This window comes from Meles meles, chromosome X (assembly GCF_922984935.1).
Source record: "Meles meles chromosome X, mMelMel3.1 paternal haplotype, whole genome shotgun sequence".
Taxonomy (NCBI): domain Eukaryota; kingdom Metazoa; phylum Chordata; class Mammalia; order Carnivora; family Mustelidae; genus Meles; species Meles meles.
In genome coordinates this window covers 39,235,356-39,250,008 of record NC_060087.1, presented here as the reverse complement: position 1 = coordinate 39,250,008, position 14,653 = coordinate 39,235,356, and the positions used below count along the sequence as shown (strand labels likewise).

The 14,653-nt window shown below is 37.6% G+C and overlaps 1 pseudogene; it reads right to left on the bottom strand.

Annotated features, from left to right (window-relative positions):
* Positions 1–250: 250 nt before the first annotated feature.
* LOC123934608 lies at positions 251–2,171 on the bottom strand (annotated as a pseudogene).
* Positions 2,172–14,653: the final 12,482 nt, after the last annotated feature.

Here is a 14,653-nt window from a genome sequence, read left to right as displayed (position 1 = left end):
AACAGACAAATCAATCTATACAAAGTAAAAATTAACTTAAAGTAAATTTTTAAGTAATTTTAAGTAAATTTTAAAGTAATTTTTACAAAGTAAAAATTAACTTAAATTAAAAAAATTAACTTTGGTAGGTTTCAGTGCAGGACAGTCCTTAACAAGCCTATTTGCCCTTATTTCCCCAGAGTGGGATTTTTAAGATTTTAATATTTTTAAAAATATTTTTCATTGAGATTATTATGTTGACATTTGTTTCTCATTCCACATCGTCTTCAGCCAAGCTCTGAGCACTTACAATTTCCCTGACTAATTGTTGGAAGCTTGGTCAGAAGCATCTGGAACATTGGCGGCAGAAGAATTTGCTGTAACACTTGCAATAAGTGCTGTGGCCATCCACACACAGCAGTTGCATTTGTCAGATGGTCTACACTCTTCTCGTATCTACCTCAAGCTGGCAACTTTTCTTCAGGGAAGAACTTCTGAATAGCTTCACCATCCTTAAGGTCCGGTAACTTGAGAAGTCCCATTCTTTTCTTGGCAAGCTTTTGTTTCTTTCTTGGTTCTTGAAACCTGTTTTCGAAGCTGGGGTCACTCTGTCTCTTGTGGTGGAAATAAATATGGTACCCGATGAAAAGACCCCTGCAAACACCTGCTGTTATGGTTCTGACCAAGAAGCAGGACTGAGCTCAGCAGCGTTGGGATCCAGGAGACAAAATAGTAAACTATGAACCCTCAGAGCAGATACCCCTGCTCCCACCTGATGCTTGCCATGAGCAATGCAGAAAGGCTTATGTTTGTGATCTTATAAACACTCTTGAGCTTTGTTCTGAGGCTGATTAATTTCCCAGGAGACATTTTTATCCTTTTAAATTATTCCTTTAAGCTTTGTTAGGACAAAAGCAACATTTGGTCTAGGGCTAGTTTTTTAAATCAATGCACTGAACACAGTAGAATTTCTTTTTTTTTTTTTTAAGATTTTATTTATTTGTTTGACAGAGAGAAAGATTACAAGTAGGCAGAAAGGCAGAGTAGAGAGAGGGGGGAAGCAGGCTCCCTGTGGAACAGAGAGCCCGATGCAGGGCTCGATCCCAGGACTCTGAGATCATGACCTGAGCAGAAGGCAGGGGCTTAACCCACTGAGCCACCCAGGCACCCCTAGGGCTAGTTTTTTCACAATACAGAGGCAAAAACCTTGTGAGTACTCTACCCAATTCTCCTCATTAATGAAGTTACTCTGACTGGTGGGAACAGGAATGTGGTAGGTGGAATTCTAATATGAATTCTCGTGACCCACACCTTTATATAATCCCCTCCTCAATGAGTATAGTCCCTCCCCAAATGAAGTCTTTTTTTTTTTTTTTTTTTTTTTTTTTTTTTTTTTTAAAATATTTTATTTAGTTATTTGAGAGGTAGAGAGAGACAATGAAAGAGAGACAGCATGAGAGGAGAGAGGTCATCGGGAGAAGCAGACCTCCTGCTGAGCAGGGAGCCCGATGTGGGACTCGATCCCAGGACTCCAGGATCATGACCTGAGCCGAAGGCAGTTGCTTAACCAACTGAGCCACCCAGGCGCCCCTGAAGTCTTTTTTTTAAATACTGCACAATTGATGTCAAGAAAGGTTGATTCCCCCAGGTGAGACTCACCTAATCAGGTGAGTCCTGAAAGAGGACTAGGTTCTTCCTGACAAAAGAAATTTGATGTACAAGAGGGAGGGATTCAACATGAAGGAAATTATCCCTTGCTGGCTTTGAAAGTAGACAGGGTCACATGGTAAAGACCTGAAATTAATCTCTAAGATCAAAGCAGCCCCTTCTGACAGCCAATGAAAAAATAGTGTCTCAGTCCTAACAACAGCAAGGATCCAAATTCTTACAACAGCAAGTGAGTTTGGAAGTGGATTCAGCCTCAGAACCTCCAGAAAGGATGCAGCCCACCCAATGTCCTGGCATCAGCCTGTGAGCCCCTGAGCGGAGGACCCAGGTAGCCTACATTCAGACTTATAGAACTATGAACTTATAAATAAATGGGTTTTATTTTAATCCACTAAGTATGTGGTAATTGGTTCCACAGCAGTTGAAAGTTAATATAAGGAACCATTCTTGGCCTTGTGTGACCTCTATGAATGAGTTTTATGTTACCTCTTTTGGTTGGCCTCAAATATTTCTTTTCTGTGCATACCCTGATCAGTCCTTGGTGGAAGACTGAAGTGGGACCTTCTACACATCTTTGGAGTTCTGTTTTGTGTTTTCTCCTTACTCATACTCTGCCTTGAGAACTCTAGTCTCCTTGACCTTTAGGAACTCCAAGTTCTATCTGCTTAATTCAGGCAGGCTGCTAGGGTCTGCTTGAGATCCTTCTTTTTGCACTTTTGAAATTCTCTCCAGGCTGTAAACTGGGAAACAATAGAATTTGTCTCATTTGTTGCTGTTGTTGTTTAATTTTAACCAGGCTCTGCAGCTAAGATGGAGCTTGAACTCATGACCCTGAGATCAAGAGTCTCATGCCCTACTGACTGAGCCAGCCAGGTGCTTGGTCTCATTTGTTTTCTATCTCTCAGAGATCACTGCCCTTTGTTAGTTGATGTCTTGTGTCTGCAAAACTATAGCTTCATATATTTCATCTGTTTTATTTTGTTGTTTCGAGACAAAAGAAGATGTCACTTTTTTTTTAGCAGTGTTATATTGTTATATTATTTTTAGTTAGTAATGTTCCAATTTGTATTTTAAAAGTAAGCATTCTGCTAAACATTTTCCTCTTTGGTTCCATATACAACATACTTCTTACTATTTTTCAGTGTTTGACATGATGCCTTACATGTAGTAATCACTCAATAAATGCTTGACTTTGTTTTTAAATTTGACTTTCAAAAACTCACCATTTATTTGCAGTAACCTTTCAGAGATCTCATGGATGCCATTACTGATTTCACATTAGTTGTCACGAGTATCATTGCATAACCACACCGAAGCTGGTTATTATAATATATTGATATATGCATGTAAATGTAAATATATGCTCTACTGCCTTAGTCTGGCTTCCCTAAGAGCAGCTTCTAAGATTAAGGCTTGCGGGCAGGTAATTTATTTAGAAATATGGTTTCAGAAAGCCGATGTGCTTAAAAAGGAAGTGGAACAGAGAAGGAAGAAAAGAACCAATCCACGTACGAATAGAGTTAGCTACCATTGTAGAAAACTGGTGTTTAATCCATTCAACTGGGATCTTTTGTAAAGTGTGAAAAAAAATGAGTCTCAGAACTGTCTGCTTAGGGATCAAAGGCAGAATCATTTATCTATTGTCTCCTGTTCTCCAGTGATCAAGAGTGACCCTATGAGTATTAAACTCCCTCACATTTTCTAGTTGTCCATGTGTGAATGCAGAAGGAACTCCTACTGTGAGAGGAAGAAAAGCCTTAGGGAGGGAAATAGAACATATATGACACTAGCGAAGGAGAAACAGTGTCCAACTGCATCGATGCAAAGCCAGTCCAATTCTGAAAGCAACTGGTCATTGCGGTGGTGGCTGAAGTAAGAGGAGAGGCCAGGAGGATTTGGGAATGATAGGGAGGGCTTGTCCAATACACACAAAATTCTGTAAGTTATTTAGTAATATAATTTATTACTGGTTTTGAACAGTCTGAGATTGACATCCACGCAATTTTGAGTAGCTTCAAGCTATAAGAACACTAAGACCCAGGAAGTGATAAGAAGCAGCCACTGAAGATAAGGTACTCAAATTGGCAATAATATCCTTGGAATAGTATTTTTCCCAGCTCTATCGAATATATAATTGACATATAACATTGTAGAAGTTTAAAGTATTAATTTGATACAATGATTACCACTGTAGCATTAGCTAACACCTCCATCACATCTAATAATTACTGTTTCCTTTTTGTAGTTAGAACATTTAAGATCTACTCTCCGGGCACATTTCAAGTATATGATATGTTATCATTAACTATAATCACCATGCTGTACTTTAGATCCTTAGAACTTATTCATCTTATAACTGTACATCTGAATCCTTTGACCAACATCTTGCCTTTTCTCCCATCCCCTAGCCACTGGTAACCACTTCTATGAGTTCATCTTTTAAAAAATGAGATCATACGGTATTTATCTTTCTCTGTTTGACTTATTTCACTTAACATCATGCCTTCAGGTTTTATCCATGTTAACCACAAATAGCAGGATTTCCTTCCTTTTCCTGGCAAATGATATCCCATATATATCATATGATATATACATATGATATATATATATATATATATCCATGCATCCATTGATGGACACTGAGGTTATTTCTCAATCTTGGTTGTTGTGAATAATGCTGTAATAAACATAACAGTGCAGATATCTCTTTGATATCCTGTTTTCATTTTAGAGTAAAAATTTTTAAAATCATTACTGTTAGAGTTCTGTTTCTGGCCAGATTTACCTTCCTGCCTAAAACAACAGAAAAACAGGCAAAATATATGAAACAGAGCTTTTCAAGACACTGGATTTTAGGCAATGAAAGAGAATGATACATGAGAGACAGGAAACAAATGTGGAGAACCCCATTATTGCCCCAGATTATTGCCTTAAGAGAGTTTTGAGGCTATGGCACAGAAAGAAGTAAACCAAGTAGAATATGGTGGACTTCCTGGCTAGAGGAGATGAGGCTGAGTGTCCAGGAATACCAGTGGAGCTAGAGTTCACAGGACAGATTATATGAGAGAAGAGAACTCTACAGATTTAGAACTTCAAAGATCTTCAAAATGCCCCTTGAGTTTCAGCTGAGTACTGAGCAGTGCATATGTCCAAGGAGATATGGGGAAATGGGGAAAGAACCATTTGAAAGGATTAGAAGAAACAGTACCTAGTATTCACATAGAGCTGATAACAGTACCTGTGTTCAACAACCTGACTGCAAGGTCTCCCAGTTCATGGAATGTTATTTTCAGAAGGTTCTTGCCTCAGTAATGAGGGATAATTAACTCTAGATAAAACACGCTTCTTATTTCATATAATAAATTTTATAGTTTATTATAAAAGACCTAAAGAATCAAACTGTTTCCAAGTAATGTAGCTACACCCCAGGAAAAAAAGCTTAAGAATATTTCTAAGCGGAGAGCCTGCTTCCCTTCCTCTCTCTCTGCCTGCCTCTCTTGTGATTTCTCTCTGTCAAATAAATAAATCTTTAAAAAAAAAAAAAAAAGAATATTTCTAAGAATACATTCAGCACCCATAAAGGTAAAATTCACAAGGTCTTGCAGCCAATAAAAAATTAGCAGGCATGCAAAGAAAAGGGAACTTTGACTCACAATGAAAGAACGAAGCAATTAATAGAAACTGATTCAACTGACACAGATCTTATAATTAGCCAACAAGGACAATCAAACAGCTATTATAAATATTTTCCATATCATCAAAAAGTTAAGGATAGACATGGAGGATGAAACTGAAACTTCTATTGATAAAAACTAGAATGTGTGAGGTGAGATGAAAAATATAATGAAAGGGATCAATGGCAAATTAGGCTTTGCAGAAGAAAAGGTTAGTGAACTTAAAAGAGATAGCAATAGGATTTATATGAAATACAGAAAATATTGGGAAAAAATTAACAGATCATTGGTGAGCTATGGGACAACTTGAAGCACTCTAATGTGTGATTATAGTAGCAGAGCAGAGGAAAGGAAGGGAAATAATGACCTAAGGATTCTAAGTTTTTTTTTTAAGATTTTATTTATTTATTTGACAGACAGAGATCACAAGTAGGCAGAGAGAGAGAGAGAGAGAGAGAGAGGAGGAAGCAGTCTCCCCGCTGAGCAGGGAGCCCGATGCGAGGCTCTATCCCAGGACCCTGGGATCATGACCTGAGCCGAAGGCAGAGGCTTAACCCACTGAGCCACCCAGGCACCCCAGGATTCTAAGTTTTATGGAAACAAATGGATATAAGAATCTTTAAAAAAAATCCCTATCCACAATAAATATGAAGAAAACTACACCAAGGAACACCATAAATGTCTCAAAACTAGATATAGAGTGAAAATCCTAAAAGAAGCCCCAGAGAAAGGTCACATTTTGCACAGAGGAACAACAATAACAATTTCAGCAGATTCTTCATCAGAAACGATGTAAGCAAGAACATAATGGACCGATATCTTTAAAGTACTGAAATGGTAAAACTGACCCTGTAGAATTCTATACCCAATGAAAATATCTTCTAAACATGAACACAGAAAAAGTACTCAAAAAATACTTATGCAGGGGCACCTGGGTGGCTCAGTGGGTTAAAGCCTCTGCCTTCAGCTCAGGTCATGATCCCAGGGTCCTGGGATCGAGCCCCGCATCGGGCTCTCTGCTCAGCGGGGAGTCTGCTTCCTCCTCTCTCTCTCTCTGCCTGCCTCTCTCCCTACTTGTGATCTCTGTCTGTCAAATAAATAAAATCTTTAAAAAAAAAAAAAAAAAAAAAAAAATACTTATGCACAAATGTTTATAGCAGCATTATTCACAACAGCCAAGAAGTGAAAATAACCCAAATATCTGTTAATGGATGAATGGATAAAGAAACTGTAGTATAAACATGTCGGAGAATATTATTTGACCATAAAAATGAATGAAGTAAAAAATTTTAAAAAAGGAATGAAATATCGGTACCTGCTGCAATGTAGATGAACCTCAAACACATATTGCTAAGTGGAAGAAGGCAAAGACAACAGGTCACGTGTTATATGATGTTATTTATATGAAATATCTAGAATAGGTTAATCTATAGTGACAGAAAGCTGAGTAGACTGGAAGGAGGGAGGTATGGGGAGTAGTTGCTTAATGGATACAGGGTTTTCTTCTGGGGTGATGAAAAATTCTGGAACTAGGGAAAGGTGGTAACTGTGCAACAATGTGAATGTGCTAAATGCCACTGAATTTTGCACTTTAAAATTATTAATATTATGGTATGTGAATTTCACCTCAATGAAAATATATCACTTGACCATGGATGGGAAAACTCAATATCGGAGAGGTGTGAATTCTCACAAATTGATATACAGATTTAATGCAATTTCTATCAAAATTTCAGCAAGAATTTTTGTAGATAATAGACAAGATTATTCTAAAGTTTATATGGAAATAGGAAGGAACTAGAATAGCTATAAAATTTTTGGAAAAAAAACCAAAGTAGGAAGAGTCGATCTGATTTAAATATTTAGTGCATAGCTACAATCATCAGGAATGTTTGGCACTGGTGGAAGAAAAGACCCACCGATCAGTGAAAGAAAATAGAGAACCCCAAAACAGACCCATACAATTGTAACCAGCTGATCTTTGGACAAAGGTGCTGAAGCAATTTAGTGGAGGAAGGAGAGCGTCTCACAGAATGGTGCTGAAGTAATTGAACATCCATATGCCAAAAAAAAAAAAAAAAAAAAGAAATAACAAGCAACCCAAAAAATAAAAATCAAAAAAGCTTTGACTTCAACTGCACGTTTTATACAAGTATCGCCTCAAAATGGGCCATGGACTTGAATGTAAAATGTAAAGCCATAAAACTTAGAAAAAACAAAAACAGGAGAAGATATTCAGGTTAAGGGAATAAAGGGTAAGTGAAGAGTTCTTCAGCTTGACACCAAAAGTGTGATTCATTAAAAAAATAAATAAATAAATTGGACTTCATCGAATTTGAACATTTGCGCTGCAAAAGACCAAGAGGATGTTAAGAGGTTGGAAAGACAAACCACAGACCAAGAGAAAATCTTTGCAAACCATATAGCCAACAAAGTACTAGTATCTAGAGGGTTCCAGGGGGTTCAGTCAGTTAAGCACCTGACTCTTGGTTTCGGCTCAGGTCATGATCTCAGGGTTGTGAGATTGAGTCCCTTATTGCTTGGAGCCTGCTTGGGATTCTCTCTCTCTCTTTTGCTCTCTCTAAAATAAATAAATGTTAGGGGCGCCTGGGAGGCTCAGTGGTTAAAGCCTCTGCCTTTGGCTTAGGTCATGATCCCAGGGTCCTGGGATCAAGCCCCGTATCGGGCTCTCTGCTCAGCAGGGAGCCTGCCTCCTCTCTCTCTCTGCCTATTTGTGATCTGCCTGTCAAATAAATAAATAAAAATCTTTAAAAAAAAATAAATGTTTTTATAAAGTGCCAGTATCTAGAATACATAAAGCAGTCACAACAGTAGACAAACAATCCACAACAAAATGGACAAGACACAGGGACAGAGATTTCACCAATGAGGATATAGAGACAGAACATCTGCACCTCCAAAGACATTTGACATCATTTAGCCACTGGGGAAAATGCAAACAAAGTCACAGTGCACTGTCACCACACATCTATCAGAGTGTCTAAAAAGAAATAGTGACAGCAGCAAATCCCGGCTGGATGTGGAGAAGCTGGATCACTCATACATTGCTGGATGAATGTAAAATGGTGTGGCCCCTCTGTAAGACAGTTTGGCTGTTTCTTAAAAACTAAGTATGTAACTACAACATGACCCAGAAATCTCTCTCCTGGGCATTTATTCCAAAGAAACAAAAACATATGTTCACACGAAAACCATTATGCAATCTCTCTCTCTCTCTCTCTCTCTCTCTCAATAATAAATAAATCTTACAAAGGAGGGGGATGGCACCTGGGTAGCTCAGTCAGTTGAGTGTCTGACTCCTGGTTTTGCCTCAGGTCATGATCTCAGGGTTATGGGATTGAGCCCCAGGTTGGGCTCTGCACTTGATGGGGAGTCTGCTGGAGATTCTTTCCCACTCCCTCTGCTCCTCTCTGCACTCTCTCTCTCTGTCTCTCAAATAAATACATAATTTTTTTAAATGTTATATGTGGATATTTATAACAGCTTCCTTCATAATAGTCCCAAACTGGAAAGAACCTATGGTCCTTCAGTGAGCTAATGGTTAAACAAACCGCAATACCTCAGTACTGTGGAATACTGCCCAGCAGTAAAAATAAGCGAACAATTGATACAATGCAACAATTTGGATGGGTCTATAGAGAATTATACTGTATGAAAGAAGCCAATCCCAGAAGGTTACAGACTGTATTATGCCATTTATATAACGTTCTTGAAATGAAAAATATTATAGAAATGAAGAACAGATCAGAGGTTGCCAGGGTGTAAAGGGGGTAGTGGGGAGGGTGAGAGGCAGACAAATGGGCATGGCTACAAAAGGGCACCTTGAGGAATCCTTGTGGTGGTGAAAATGTTGTGTATCTTGATTTTATCAATGTCAGTATCCTGGGGGTGACCCAGTACCATAGTTTTTCAGGACGTTACCATCAGTGGAACTGAATAAAGGATGCATGGGATTTCTCTGTATTGTTTCTTACAAATGTATTTAAAACTTTTTTTTAATAAAAATGAAGGGTTTAGTTTGAAAACTAGGTTTTTAAAAAAGATTTATTTATTAGAGAGAGAGAGAGACAGACTGGGGGGGGGGGGACAGAGGGAGAGAGAAAATCTCACACTCCTTCCAAAGTGCCCTCACACACCAGGGTGGTATAAAATCCTCTTAAGGGTGGTTTCCCCTTGTCCCTGTCTGCCTTTCTTCCAACTATCCTCCATCATCACCACTTTTGTTCAACATCGTACTGCAAGGTATACAGATGACAAGTAAGCAAATGAATAGTTTAGGGAAATGCAAATTAAAACCATAACGAGGGGTGCCTGGGTGGCTCAGTCAGTTAAGCCATCTGCCTTCAGCTCAGGTCATGATCCCAGGGTCCTGGGATGGAGCCCCATGTTGGGGCTCAGTTCTCACTCAGCGGAGAGTTTGTGTCTCCCTCTCCATCTGTGCTCTCTCTCCCAAATAAATTTTTAAAAAATCTTTAAAAAATATAAAAGTATAATAAGATAACTATACATACCTAATAGAACATCAAAAATTACATCATAACAAGTATTAGCAAGGATGTGGAGTGACCGAACGGTGCTTGTGTGAATGTAAACTGGCGCTATCACTTTGGAAAATAGTTTGGTAGTTTCTTAAAAAGTTAAACATGTGGGGCACATGGATGGCTCAGTGGTTAAGCACCTGTCTTCAGCTCAGGTTGTGATCCTGGAGTCCCAGGATCGAGTCCCCCATTGGGCTCCCTGCTCAGCGCAGAGTCTGCTTCTCCCTTTGACTCTATCCTCTCTTGTGTCTTATCTCTCATTCTCTCTCTCTCAAAAAAAAAAAGTTAAACATGCATCCTTATGGCCATGCTATTCCTGGGTATTTATCCAAGAGAAATGAAGGCCTGTGTCCACACAAGGGTTTGCACACAAATGTCATAGAAGCTTTATTTATAGCAGCCCCAAACTGGAAACAACCCGAATTTCAACCTACAGGTAAATGAATATATAAACTGTAGTATCACCAAAAAGAAATGCACTGGTTTTTTAGCTTTATTGAGGTATGATCAAGAAATAAATTGTAAGATATTTAAAGATTATTTATTTTAGAGAGGAGAGCATGTACACACTGTAAAAAAAAAAACACAAACAAACTATGAAACTTACAGATTTGAACATACTTGTTTTTAGAGGTCTTCAGTGTTTTCCAGTACCAACAAACCAGTTCCCTGAATCTCTGGACGCAACCTGTGTGTTCAACAATTTGATTCTAATACTAACTACCCAGAGTTAGCATAAACCATACAAGTTAAGGGCTCTGTCCCACAAGACTTCCCCCACTTCCGATGCTGGTCACAAGTCCTGGGCCTCCTATACTTCTGACCCAACCAGCTGTAAATCGGCGCTTCCTGTGATCCCCTTCTCAGGTTTAAGAATTTGCTACAAGGGCTCACTGAACTCAGGATCACAATTCACTTATATTTTCCAGCTTATAATAAAAGATATTAGGAAGTATACAAATGAACAGCCAGATAAAGAGGTATTTAGGGTGAGGTCTTGAAGTTTCCCAACTCCCCACAGAGTAGGGATGCACTACCCTCTTGGTACATGAATGTATTCAGTTAGGAAGCTCTCTGAATGCTGTCATTTAGGGGTTTTTCTGGAGGTTTCATCACATAGGCATGATCAAGTTTTAACTCAATCTCTGGCTCCCTCCCTCTACCTTTGGGAGTTTACGGGAGATGGAGCTGAAAGTTCTAGGTTTCTAATCAAGGCCCCCTTCGTGAAACTATCTAGGGACCTACAAAGAACTGCCTGTTTAGAATAAAAGATGCTCCTATCACTTAGGAAGTTACAGTGAATTTAGGGGCTCTGTGTCAGGGATTGGGGCAAAGCCCAAGTATCATTTTATGATACCACAAGAGGTAAATTCATAGCCTTAGATGTATAAAGAAGTCTGTGTAAATTAATATAATAAGTATTCATATAAACAAAGCCCAAAAGTGATAAAAACCTGAAGTAAGAAAACCATGAATTTAAAATCAGAAATCACAAATAGCAGTCAATAAAATTTTGTAGTAAAATCCACAAGCCAGTCCTAAAAAAATTACAATGTGTAAAAATTACATGCCAGTCCTAAAAAAATTACAATGTGTAAAAATTACATATATTATAATTGTAATAGTAAAATAACATAAAGGGAGAATCATACTTGCAATAAAGGATATAGGCAGGAGCTTTATAAAATTATAGGAGAATATTTTGTACACGTATATGGTAAGAAATTGTAAAAATATTTTTTAAAAAGAAATTGGGTAGTCCCATATTTAAGGAAGAAAACAGAAGTTGTGTTAATATTAAATAATATAAGCAAATGGAGACAGAAGTTTTATCAATGAGTTCTTTCAAATTTTTAAGAAAGATAATTTTTACTGTTTTAAAAATCTCATAACTGGAGATTTAAAAAAGAGAGGAAAAAATGAAGCAAAACTTAGTCCCTTACGTATTCTGTATCAGGCAGACATTGTTCTTAAGCCCTGATGTATATTAGGTCATTTAATCCTCTAGTACACTTTTCAGATAGTTACAGTTTTTATTGTGTTTTGTAATTGGGGAAGAAAAAAGGCACAGGGAGGTTAAAGGGATTCTGACCTAGGCAGTCTGGTTCTAGAGTGTGTGCCCTTTAACCACCACACAAAAATGGCATCCTGTTTTTGTTTTGTTTGGGAAAATTGCATAACATTCATTCCATAATTGGTAAAAAATAAAAAAGTTGTGTGAAAGGGAACTTCATATTCAGTATCATGTAGAAATATGTAGGAAAATGTCTTAATGATCACGAACCCAAATCTCACAGTATAGTAAATGAGTTACCTGTTCTAATCAAGTAGGCTGCATTATAGGAATAAAAACCAGTGGATTTTTTTTAAGTCAGTTAACATATTGTTATCTTCAGATTGCTTAGTCGGCTTAGGGTGCCATAAAGAAATACCACAGACTGGGCAGCGGAAGCAGTGGGAATATGTCTTCTCACAGTTCTGGAGGCTGGAAGTTCCAGATCAAGGTCAAGCAGGGTCAGTTTCTGCTGAAGGCTGGCTTTCAGGCTTCAGAAGGCCATCTTCGGGGGCACCTGGGTGGCTCAGTCTGTTAAGCGTCTGTCTTGAGCTCAGATCATGATCTCCAGGTCCTGGGATTGAGTCCCACGTCAGGCTCCCAGCTCAGTGGGGAGTCTGCTTCTCCCTCTTCCTCTCCCCCTGCTTATGCTGTCTCTCCTTCTCTCAAATGAATAAATAAAACCTTAAAAAAATTTTTTTTAATTTAAAAAAAAAAGAAGGCTGTCTCCTCACTGTGTCCACACATGGTGGGGAGAGAGATACAGAGAGTGTGCTCTCTGGTGTCTCTTCTTACAAGACTCTAATCCTAGCAGACTGGGTCCCACCCTCATGACCTCCCTTAACCTTAACTACCTCCTAATTGCCCCATCTCTGAATACAGTCAACGTTCAGAGTTAGGGCTTCAGCAAAAGGATTTTGGACACACTCCACTATTCAGCATTAGGTGTGTGATGTGCACATTAAATGATATCAATACCCTAGATAAACTCCACTCATTTTTTATGAAAGTATTTCAAAAGTTAGCAATGTATATGAACACTTTCTTAGTCGAATAGAGAACTCCATTTCAAAGAGAACTCCATTTCAAATGAATAGCCAACCACTTTTCCTAATGGTGAGAAATGAAAAGTATTCATGTTAAATCTTAAATGAAGCAGGGGTGACCGGTGTCACTATTTTTATTTGATATCATTTACAGGACTATATAGCAAAGACCATAAAATACGGAACAGAAATGACAAGTAGTACTACCATATAGGATAAGGTAATTCTTTTATTTTTCTTTTAAAAAGACAATTTTATTCTGGAATTTTTATATGAAATATTAATTGGCTTCTAATTTATATAGATGTTTTTGCCATTGAGCAAAATCTTTTGAATTTTGATTTCTTGCTCTAGGCTTTCAAATAAATGTTGTTACTTACAGAATAATAATGGCATTTAAAAAGTCTTTATAAAATACAGTGGTAAGTGGAAACATATTTATAATCTGTTGAACTTGGGCGAGTCAGAGTGCCACATTTCCCTTTTGCTGGAAATAAATAATTTTCCAAGAAATTTGGTCTGGTTTTCTTTTCTCCGTCATGGAAGGGCCATGGGTTTTTGTTGTTATTGTTTGTTTGTTTGTTTGTTTTAATTGTAAAAAAAATACAGCATAAAAATTTACTATCTTGATTATTTTTAACTCTTCAGTACAGCAGTGTTGACATATTGTTATTGAACAGGTCTCTAGAACTTTCTCATCTTGCAAAATTGGAGCTCTATAACTACTGAGCCACATCTACCCCTTTCCTTTTCCCCTCAGCCCCTGGAACCATATTCTACTTTCTGTTTCTATGAATTTGGCTACTTTAAATTCCTCAGATCAGTGGAATCATGTAATGTGCATTTTGGGGGCTGGCTTTTTCACTTAGCATAATGTCCTCAAGGTTCATCTATGTTGTAGCATATGACAAGACTTTTTTCTTTTTTCAGGCTGAATAACAGTCCATTATATTCAATACATTGAGTAGAAAAACAGCTCTTCAGAAAAGAAACCCGAATAGCCCACCTGAACATTAATTATAAGTGGATTAAAGTTCGCTGTCAAAATCCAAACCATAAAAATTGAACATTTACTAAGTATACTCTGAATGGAGAACTTTCCAAAAATAAGAAAAATTGAAAGCAACAGGAAAAGATTAATAGATTTGATAATGAAATTAAAACGTTGGAACGTCAAAAACATAAAATTAGACAGGAAATATTTTAAGCAGCTACAACACATAATGGCTTATCAGCTTTATCTTCAATATGATAAGGAATGTTCCAGAACTAATGGAAAATAAGTGAAGAACTCAATCATAAAACAGAGAAATTAAAATGGTTGACAAATTTAAAATTATATTTAACCTTAAATGTAACTAAAGAAATAAAATACTATAATAAGGTTCTATTTCTATGAAATCAATGTGATAAATTTTTAAAAAGGGATAATTGCCCTATTGCTGAGGAAAATAGGGAATCTGGGCTTTCCCTCATTTCTGGTGGTGCAACTTTTCTGAAAAGCAAATTGGGGAATATCTATGTAGAGGCTTAAAGTATCCATACACCAGTAAGGCATTTTTAGGAAATAATCAGAGGTGCAGACCAAGATTTAGTCACTAAGTAAATCTTTGTAACATTATGTAAAATAGGGAAGATGTGGGAATAGCAAGAATGGCCCACAGTTAGGGGTTG